The 11261-nt window shown below is 48.8% G+C and overlaps 1 non-coding gene across 1 annotated transcript; it reads left to right on the top strand.

Moving 5' to 3' along the window:
• The first annotated feature begins 9993 nt into the window (after positions 1-9993).
• On the top strand, positions 9994-10066 carry TRNAV-UAC. The gene has a single exon. It is a non-coding gene; the product is annotated as a tRNA-Val (tRNA).
• Positions 10067-11261: the final 1195 nt, after the last annotated feature.

Here is an 11261-nt window from a genome sequence, read left to right on the forward strand (position 1 = left end):
TCCAGGAGAGGTCCATTAAGAATAAATGTGATCCAGGCTTTAGAAGAACACTGAGCCCAGAGGCAGATACTGGAAATGTATGACTAATATTGAAATAATATTCACAGACAGTTGTCATGGCAGCCTGCTCCATCTGCACAAAATAGAACCCACTGCATCTTAACAGGATTTAGCAGAGGAAAACTGCTAGCCTGCAGATAGCCTCTAAATGAATTAAACAACCTACTAATTGGTTTTGCTTTTATTACTGTAGATGGCCTTAGGACTCTACCCTAAGTGTATCCAAAAGATCCCCAATTCTTGAAATCACTAGTAAAAATACACAATATGACTGGAGTTTAACACCTGCTCCACACTTGAAATCTTTCCTTCAGACTGTGCAGAAAGCTTAGAGGCAAGTCTTAATGCGTGCCCAGTTGAATCGACGTGGAAACAAATGAGTCAGTAAGTGTTGTGGAAGTCAAGGGAGTAACCCATTTCATTTCCATCACCGATTAGCACTGGCTGCTATCAGGTGTTGCCTTTTAAATGGAGCTCTAGAGGAGTGGGCAGTAGTAGTCAAATTGTTTTGTGTTCAGTTACCTAGTCGCAGGGGAGTGACTTTAGAAACTAGGCACATCTCTGCCGGGCGCAGTGGGTCACGCCTGTAATCCCAGCATTTTGGGAGGCCAAGGCAGACAGATCACCTGATGTCTGGAGTTCAAGACCAGCCTGGCCAGCATTGTGAAAATCCATCCCTACTAATAATACAAAAATTAGCAAGGCGTGGTGGCGGGTGCCTGTAATCCCAGCTACTTGGAAGGCTGAGGCAGGAGAATCGCTTGAACCCAGGAGGTGGAGGTTGCAGTGAGCCAAGATTATGCCACTGCACTCCAGCCTGGGCGAGAGAGTGAGACTCTGCCTCAAATTAAAAAAAGAAAAAAAAAAAAAAAGAGAGAGAGAGAGAGAAAGATACTAGGCACATCTCAAGATAAGTTAAGTAAGAGAGGGGCAGACAAAGCATTCTAAGCTGATCTGTTTCTCTCTGGAGTGACCATCTCTAGGAAATGTAATCTCATTGAAAGCGATGGCGGGTGATTGTGAAGGTTATAGATAGCTGATCTGGAGAGGTATACCATGTGAGGCCTTCTTTCCTATTAGACAGGTTTTTGCATATCACCCTGCCTACCCCTCATCAGCCTTCTCTTTGTCAAGTTTCTTAAGAGAAAGGAGACCGGACCCAAATTCAGATCTAACAACATCCTACATTAGGAAAACCACATCAAGCCACTATCTTCCATTAACATCTTGGAACAAATAAGTCCTTTGGGTTAACTCATGTTCTTCAAACTTCTTGAGATGAGACCATGTCATATACTTTTTTAAAAAAAGCTCCTGCGCTACCCAACACTGTGTTCCCAGACATATTGCAGGCATGTGATAATGAACAACTTCCACCAAGGGACTGGAACACAGGGCAAGCCCTCGGTAGCTGGGGGGCAAATTAAAGACATTGTCAAAATGGTACAGGAGAGAGCTACGGGTGAGCAACACGGAAAGGTTTAATCAGTAGGATCTGTATTTTTCCTCATGTAACTGAAACTTCTACTAAACAGTAGCATTAAAAATGAGGGATTTTATTATTCATTTCACAAGGAATCTGGAGTAGGGAATCTGGCTGGGACCCAGGCGCCTTCCTTCTCTGAGCCAAGCCATGCAGCTTTCTTCTTCCCAATTGTCAACTCATGGGTGCAAAATGCTGATCACAACAGAAAGTGATGCCCTCCTTCTAGCACCACATTCACATTCCAGGCAGAAAGAGATAAACTATGGGCCAAAAGGCGGATGCCAAATGGGTCTACCTCCTTTCAAGGAAATGAAGCTGTTTTAGCCAGACACATCACCAAAGCAAACAAAATCAGGCACTATAGTGCAGAGGCTAAGCACAGCCCATGGAGCCAGATGGTCTGGGCTTAGAACCTTGCTTCTTTATGTCACTGTGTGACTTGGTCAAGTTACCAACTTACTTTGTGCCTCGATTTTCTCACCCGCAAACTATAATAGTACTGGGTTCTCGTGAGGATTAAATGAGTTAATAGGAGTGAAGCGCTTAGAATAGTCATTAATACACAGCAAGCACTGTACAACTGTGTGTTCTTCTTACTTTTCTTATTGAGGAAAAGAGGAATGGATATTAGATAAGCAACTAGCAGTATCTGCCACAGATGTGTTGCCCACTGTATAACTGTACCTGGCCTGGTTACTGCGCCACATGTGAGCAAACGCCCTGCTGTACATGAGAACTACTGGCTCCCCAGGAGACAAGGAAACCACAACCCTACTGATATGGTTTGGCTGTGCTGCAACCAAAATCTCATCTTGAATTGTAGCTCCCACAATTCCCGCATGTCGTGGGAGAGACCCGGAGGGGAGGCAATTGAATCATGGGGCAGGTCTTTCCCATGCTGATCTCATGAGAGTGAATAAGTCTCATGAGATCTGATGGTTTTGGCTTCTCCTTTTGCTTGGTTCTCATATCTCTCTTGCCTGCCACCATGTAAGACATCCCTTTGCTCCTCCTTCATCCTCTGCCATGATTGTGAGGCCTCCTCAGCCATCAGAACTGTGAGTCCACTAAACCTCTTTCCTTTATAAATTACCCAGTCTGTGGGTTGTCTTTATTAGCAGCGTGAGAACAGACTAACACACCTACTCTACCAGAAGCGGCCATTTCCATGACTGTCAGCCTCATCCCCACTTACTGGGGACTGAGAACAATCAAAACTTTCAGGCATCTGAGCCAGGGCACCACTGTTAGCCACTATGCCAAGGCTCGTCCATGTTAGACATAGATCATTAGGACTCGTTCCATTGCAAGTGTCAGTAAGCCCATTCCAGCTGGCTTACGCAAAGCTGGGAATGGATTCCTCAAATAACTGAAGAGTCAATGGTATATGCATGACTGGGGCCGGGAGGTAAGTGACCGCATCCAGCTGCTCTGTTGCTCAGCTGGGATCCCTTGGTGTCGGCTCCATCCTCAGGTCTCCAGCAGGTCGTGGGTGTCTTTCATGCTTCATGGTCATTCACTAACTTCTGAACCTCCTCCCTATGTCTTGGTAATTCCTCCCATTTGACTCCTAACTCCCCAAAGCAGAAACAAGAAATTTGTTTTTCCAGTCTCTTTGATAGCAAGCGCACAGGCAGGTAAACTAAGCACTGCCAGCGACTTCAATCCAGAAGAGGGCAACCTGAAGACGTGGAGAGCTCCCAAAGGCCACCTTCTGCCAAGGTCAGTGGCAGAGGTGTCCCGTTTCCAGAGACAGCAGTGGTCAAGATTGTGGGCTCCAACACTGGTTTGAGTTACTAAATCTGTACTCAGAGGAGGCAGCAGTGTGCACCTGCGCTGGTGCAGTCCCTTAGGGAGATGTGGACATCATTCCTGGCTTTGGAGTCGCTGAGGCCTTCTTGGAGATCCTGTGAGCTACCTGGTGTCCTTCAATAAACTCATTCGCCTCTTAAACTAGTGGGAGCGTTGAAGCCGCTTAGGCGGTGTTATGCTTTTGTAACAACCCCACACGTTAGTGGCTTACAATGACAAAGGTTTATTCGGCACTCCAGTTCCGCAGCCAGTGCAGATGGGCCGCGGTTCTGTAACATGGAGCCTTCCCTCTGAAACTCAGGTCAACCTGTCTCTGGAGCATTGCTGTTCTTCTTGTAGCAAAGGGGAAGGACAGAAGCAGCCACCACACTGGCTCTTACACTTTTGCTTGGAAGTGATACACATCACTTCTGCTCACATTCAACTGGGCAAAGCAAGTCACCTGGGCAAGTCTATCGGGGGGCCATGGTGTCAAAATCCTACATGGGGAAGAGAAGTGAATATTCTGACCAAGAGGGTTCTGTTGTATGCAACCAAGAGCCCTAATATAATGCAATAGTAAGATGGCAGCAGAACTGCCAGCCTCTAGACCATCTCACGTTCAAGTCCAGGATGAATTAGGAAACGTCTCTGCTCAAGAAGTCAAGCAAAAGCCCAGGATTAGCTCTAACTGGAACTCATTGCCTTGGCTTGAGTCACCCTCAACACTGACACATTGTTTTCAAGACACATTCACTGAGCACTTACTCATACGCTGGAAACTATTTAGACTCTGTGTAATACGGCAGAGAACGAAGCCAAATCCATGCCCTCATGGAACTTGCATTCCAGTCGAGGATGGTGGGGACAGACAATCAACAAAATAAATTAGTAAATATGTAGAAATTTAGTGTTGCAGGCCAGACGTGGTGGCCCACGCCTGTAATCCCAGCACTTTGGGAGGCCGAGCAGGGTAGACCACGAGGTCGAGAGATGGAGACCATCCTGGCCAACATGGTGAAACCCCGTCTCTATTAAAAATATAAAAATTAGCTGGGCATGGGGCAGGTGCCTGTAGTCCCAGCTACTCAGGAGGCTGAGGCACGAGAATCGCTTGAACCCAGGAGGCAGAGGCTGCAGTGAGCCGAGATCACACCATTGCCCTCCAGCCTGGGCAACAGAGACGCTGTCTAAAAAAAAAAAGAAAAAAGAAAAAAGAAAAGAAATGTAGTGCTGCAGAGAAAAATAAGCAGGAAAGGGGGGCAGTGAGTCTCTAGCATGAATGGAAAAGAATAATAGCAATTTTCAGTAGGTAGTCAGGAAAGGCCTCACTGAGAAGATATTTGGATATGACCTGAGCAAGGTGAGAGAACAAGCAACAGCGTGATTTAAGGAAAAACTATTCAAGGCTAAGAGCAACAGCAGCAAAGGCCCCGAGGCAGGAGAGGCCTAGTGTAATTGAAAGGCAGCAAGCAGGCCAGTGTGGCTGGAGTGGAGTCAAAGCCAAGGCAAAGTCATAGGATTTTTGTTTTTGTTTTTGAGACAGGGTCTTGCTCTGTGACCCAGGCTGGGGGGCAATGGCACAGTAACGGCTCACTGCAACCTCCACCTCGCAGGCTCAAGCGATCCTCCCATCTCAGCCTCCCAAGTAGGTGGGATTACAGGTGCATGCCACCATACCTGGCTAATTTTTGTATTTTTAGTAGAGACGGGATTTCATCATGCCGGCCAGGCTGGTCTCAAACTCCTGGCCTCAAGTGTCTGCCCACCTTGGCCTCCAAAGTGCTGGATTACCGGCGTGAGCAACCATGCTTGGCCAGCAAGAGGATTTATAATCAGAGAGGCACAAGCCTTGTAGGCCACTGTAAGGCTTCAGCTTTTCTAGCTGAGGTAGGGAGCCATTGAAGGGTTTTGCACAGTGATGAGACCTAATTTAGATCTTGAAAGGACCACTCTGGCTACTGTGTGGAGAATAGTCTGTAGAGAGGAAAGGGCAGAAGCTAGAAGGCCAAGATCTGAGGTTACTGGCTATGATCCAGGCAAAGTGTGATGGTGGCTTTGATTAGAGTATAGCTGGAGAGATGACAGAAAGCTAGAAGATTCCAGATAGATCCCGCAGGTAGTGCCAATACGATTTGCTAGTAAGATTACGTTGGGGGTGTGAGAAAAAGAAGAATCAAGTATGATTCTTAGTTTTAGGCCTAAATAACTAGAAAGATGAAGTTGCCATTATCTGAGATAAAGAAGACAGAGGCCAGACGCGGTGGCTCATGCCTGTAATCCCAACACTTGGAGAGACCGAGATGGGTGAATCACTTGAGGCCAGGAGTTCGAGAACAGCCTGGCCAAAATGGCAAAACCCCATCTCTACTAAAAGTACAGAAAAAAAATTAGCCGGATGTGGTAGCACACGCCTGTGATCCCAACTACTCGGGAGGCTGAGGAACGAGAATTGTTTGAACCCAGGAGGCGGAGGTTGCAATGAGCTGAGATGGCACTACTGCACTCCAGGTTGGGCGACAGAGCAAAACTGCCTCTGAAAAAGAAAAACATACCAAGAGAGGAGCAGATTTAGGGGCAGAGATCAGGAGCGTGGGCACAGACATGTGAGATGCTTAACAGACATCTAAATGGAGATGTTGAACATGTAGGTCTGGAGTTTGGGAGAAAGGTCTAGACTAGAGATATACACTTGGAATCTTCTAGGTTCTCAATGGTATTAAAAGCCATTAGATTCAATGAGGTCGCTGGGGTGGTGAGAATGAATAGAGAAGTCCAAGCACCGAGACCTCTGAGGTACGGCTGTGTTTAAAGGTCAAACAGATGAGGCTCCAGCAAAGGTAACCAAAAGGGAGCATGCAGTGAGAGGAAATAAACATCGCCAAAGGGCGGCATCCTAAATGCCGAGGGAAGAGTACCTCAAAATGGAGCGATGGGTTGTTTCCAATGCTGCTGGTACATCAAATCCGATGAAAAGGAAGAGCTATTCTGTGTAGCAATGTGGAAGTCACTGGATCAGAGGAATTTTGGTGGAGTGCTAGAACAAGTCCCAAGGGCGGGGACAGAAGAGAAAGCACCAAAAACCAATCTAAGAATGATGTTATAAAGGAGAGCAGAGAAATGGAAGTGGCACAGGTGGAAGTGGAATTAAGGGAGCTTTATCCTGTTTTTTTGCTTTTGTTTTCGTTTTTGAGATAGGGTCTCACTCTGTCGACCAGGCTAGAGTGCAGTGATGCGATCTGGGCTTGTTGCAGCCTCAACCTCCCCAGGCTCAAGGGATCCTCCCCGCCTCAGTCCTCCAGAGTAGCTGGGACTACAGGTATGCGCCACCACGCCTGGCTAATTTTTTTGTATTTTTTTTTTTTTTTTATAGAGTTGGGGTTTTGCCATGTTGGCCAGCCTGGTCTCGAACTCCTGAGCTCAAGCAATTCACCCGCCTCAGCTTCCCAAAGTGCTGGGATTATAAGTGTGAGCCATTGCACCTGGCCTTTTTTTTTTTTTTGACAGGTTCTCAGTCTATCACCCAGGCTGGAGTGCAGTGGTGAAGTCATGGCTCACAATAGCCTTGACCTCCTGAGCTCAAGGGATCCTTCCCGCCTCACTCCTCCAGAGTAGCTGGCACCACAGAATGTTTGGCAGTGCCCCTGGCCTCTCCCTACTGGGTGCCTATAGTACCCCTCTCCCAGTCATAACCAACAAAAGTGTCTCCAGATATTGCCAAATAACTCCCAAGATTTTGTACCCCGGGGACATTTTGGGTCATCACAACTGGGTGGTGCGGGAGGATGTGTGCCACAGGCATCTAGTGAATAGAGGCCAGGGATGCTGCAAAACATCCTACAATACACAGGACAGCCCCTACCACACAGTTAGTCAGTCCCAACTCATTCTGATCCGGAGGAAGCGCATGAGAGCAGACGGTGGCTGGCAGGGGACTTGCAGAAGTTCTCTTCTGACTGCTTCCATTTTTTCACCGCAATAGGAAGCTAGGTCATCAGCTGTAACCGAGATTGGGGTTGGGGGTAAGGAGGTTTAGGGAGACAAGACGTGAAACTGTCCTTTAGGAGAAGTGAACACATATTCTGGACTGCAGAAAGGGCTCACTTGAGCTAAGCAGTACATGAATTTAGTGTGAAACCAGTCAGCTTGGATGTGTTCTTCTTGGGCCGTGTTCAGGGGCAGGGTAGGGAGATAGTCAGATGTGAGAGACTGTGGTTTTACCAACAAGCACAAGGAAAAAAATGAAAGGGCAAACAAGCAAGTGATAAAAATGACCACAGAATTTGAGCTGGGTGGGGCTGGGAGCGGTGGCTTACGCCTGTAATCCCAGCACTTCGGGAGGCCGAGGCGGGCGGATCACTTGAGGCCAGGAGTTCGAGATCAACCTGGCCAACACGGTGAAACCCCATTTCTACTAAAATACAAAAAGTAGGCCGGGTATGGTGGGGGGTGCCTGTAATCCCAGCTACTTGGGTGGCTGAGGCAGGAGAATCACTTGAACGGGACGCAGAGGTTGCAGTGAGCTGAGATCGCGCCACTGCACTCCAGCCTGGGTGACAGAGCGAGACTCTGTCTCAAAAAAAAGAAAAGAAAAGATTGTGATGACACCTTGTGAGGGGTGGTGGGGAGAACAGAACATAGTTTCCTTCCTGGAATGGAGAAAAGGAACAGGAGTTTTTCATCAAAGGCAGACACCTGTGTTGCATGCAACAGAGGGACACCAGCTTCTTTTCTACACGGAGGTTAAGTGTGGGAACTTGGCAAACATACCTTTAGAGCCAGGGGCAGACAGAAAAATCGGGATGTGGGGGGCTGGAGAGCAAAGCATTTCCTAGAGACACTATCCAAAACACAACCAGTGGGTGTAATTTTAAGACCAATTCCTGGCGATCTTGTTTTCCACTGCTAGGGGTTTGGAAACAGGTGGGAAACACTTATTATCAGGCTTCCCAGGAGTCCTGAGTGGGAAACGTGGAGCTCTCACGAATGCATCCTCTGGCTGGTGGCTGGCCACTCTGGTCATCTTGTGGCCCACAATCTAGGCAACAAGCGCTCCAGAGGCCTCTGAAACTGTCTCACCAAAAAAGCAGACTAGAAGGGGGCCCATGATGAATATGACAGGGAGCTAACTGAAGACATTGGGAAGCAGGTACTAGAAAAGCCCACGCCACTACCTAGCCTGCCTCTATTTCTGGGGGGGAAATTACATGGCAGATAACCGCCTCCGTTTTCCTACCTGGAAGGTGGGCATAACATTGAGACCCAGAAGTGAAAGTGGACATGTTTAGTCCAACCCTTGTATTTCACAAAGGAGGAGACTGAGACCGGAGGTGAACAGACTAGCTCGAGTACCCAGCTCATAAATGGCCAAATCAAGACGAACATCCAGATCGTGACCCCCACATTAGTGTTCCCTGCACCCACCTGGTTTCTTTCAGAGGCCTTCCCAGGAAGACAGGAGTTGGCTGAAGGGAGCTCCTGCCATAAAATCAGTATCACTTTATCAACCTACCGACCTCGGCGGAAGATCCAGCAAAAAGGACAGCTGCTGCCTGCAGACAAAGTTCACCTGGGCCCTTAAAGGTGCCTCCCCCCCGCCAAATGATTACAGGTGTGTTTTCAAGCTTGAGGATGGTAAGCAATCCTAGGGTGGTGACGAAGATCCATCTGGAAGCCCTGAAGAAGGCAAATGACACTGACGATGAAAACCAAGAAGCACCCTTTGTGATGGAGGGTCCCAGCCCCTTACCCAGACTACAGTCCTGCCACCAAGTCAGGGACCCCGCGCCGGGTTGAATACTCTGCTGTTACCATGTGAAATTCTCAAGAACTTAACAACAAGGTGCCTGGCATCTTCATTTTGCACTGGGCCCCTCAATCACGTGGCCAGGGCTGCTGCCTCCCTGGAAGCCATAGAGGGGTGGCCCGTCTACACCTCTTCGTCCCCCCATCCCTGCAGCCCTAGACCAAGGGGACCTAACGGAAGCCCTGCCATTTGCACCTCCCTAGGCCTGGCCTCGGGAGGGGAAGAAGGCTGCGGGAAGAGGCAGGGGAGCAGGAAGAGGTCCACACCCTCGGGCAAAGGGCCCGCTAACCAGCGGCCTTTTCCAACCCCGGCAAGCCAGGCGCCAACGCAAAAGTGCGCCCCGGCCCACCCCCATCCCCTGCGCTGCCTGACTTGGTTCCAAGGGTTGCCCCTGTCCTCCTTGCCCCAGAAGCGAGGCCTTCCACGCCGCCTTCTGACTTCCGACGGGCAAGTGGGCCGGGTGGCCGAGGCTCAGTTTGCTGGTAGGGGAAATGGGAACGCGCGGGGCCCTCGCGGGCGGAGGAAGCTGCCGGGGGTGCAGAGCCCGAGCAGGGTGCACTTCCGGCCGTCGAGCCGCCCCGCCGGCACCTCGACTGAGGGAAAGTTTGGGGACAGGTGATAGCGGGGAGGTGCTCTCGGCCGGGGCCCCGGCCTCGCGCTGGTCCCAGGGGCCGCGACTCTGATGGACAGGAATGACGAGCCGCCCAAATGCCGGAGCCAGCGACCCAGAGCTGCCGCAAACCCCGCGCCTCGGGGGCGGGATCACGGTGAAGGGGCGGGGCTCAGGCGGAGGGGGCTGGCACTGCTATGAGTCTATGAATAAAGTCTCAACGAGCTGTTTCCTCGTAGCGGTTCCATAGTGTAGTGGTTATCACGTCTGCTTTACACGCAGAAGGTCCTGGGTTCGAGCCCCAGTGGAACCACGGTCGCGAGGCGGCTCTTTTTTGCTTCAGGAGTTTGGTGTGTTTGGGTTTTTCAAAAAAAAAAAAAAAAAGGGGTTTCGGTTAAACAAACAAAAACGCTACCACAAAGTGTTTTTCTTTGTCCTTTTCTTCTTTTTAAAATTTTTGGCATGTTTTTCTCGCAGAAGTGAAATAACAGATACCCTCTCCTATCCCACAAGGTCGCTGCCGCCATCGTCTGACATGAGAAATAGTGGAGGGCAGGGGCCAGGCGAAGTCCTAGACCCAATCCGGCGCCCCCGATCCGGCCAGGCCCTACCCCACCTCTCTTCCCAGTACGCCTCGGAAAATCGGGCGCTCGGGGAGTGCACCTGGCTGCCCTTTGCCTGCAAGTCAGCAAGGGCCGGTCACCCAACCTCCAACTAAAATGTGGCAGGCAATACAGCAGCGCTTTGACTGTAGCTGAATTATTAAAGGTCGATCATTATTATGACTCTGATTAAAAGTTCTATTTTTCATTAAACTCTGATGTACAGAGCAAGAAAAAAAAAAAAAACCCACAGTCCTTTATAATGCAGCAGTAGAATTTGTGGAATAGAGTTCATACACAGTATAAAATAAATGTCAGGCTTGTAGACATTCAATAAATACTGGTTGAATGAGCAAACGTTTCTCTAGTTTCTTTCTGTTCCTCTTTACTATTTCATTACAGTTTCGTTTGGGGAGTTTATTATTTGTTTAAATATTGGCTTTTTTATCTTTGACAAGAGGAATGAGGGTGTGGGCCATGGTGAGATGGCGGTAGCAAAAAAATAAAATGAGAAAGGTCACTCAGTATTTTTCTCTGCATTTTTCAACCTAGTTGTGCATCCTTAACAGTGTAGAAATTTGCGTCTTTTCCTAACTTAAGATTATAACTCTTTCCCTGTTATTACAATCACTTCAACTTTATTCTTTTTTTAAACCACCTTAACCATCTTTTTTTCTTTTTTGTTTTCTTTTTTTTTTTTTGAGACAGAGTCTCGCTCTGTCGCCCAGGCTGGATGGAGTGCAGTGGTGCGATCTCGGCTCACTGCAAGCTCCGCCTCCCGGGTTCACGCCATTCTCCTGCCTCTGCCTCCCGAGTAGCTGGGACTACAGGTGTCCACCACCTCGCCCGGCTAATTTTTTTTTGTATTTTTAGTAGAGACGGGGTTTCACCATGTTAGCCAGGATG

Source organism: Mandrillus leucophaeus, unplaced genomic scaffold (genome assembly GCF_000951045.1).
Source record: "Mandrillus leucophaeus isolate KB7577 unplaced genomic scaffold, Mleu.le_1.0 Scaffold499, whole genome shotgun sequence".
NCBI lineage: Eukaryota > Metazoa > Chordata > Mammalia > Primates > Cercopithecidae > Mandrillus > Mandrillus leucophaeus.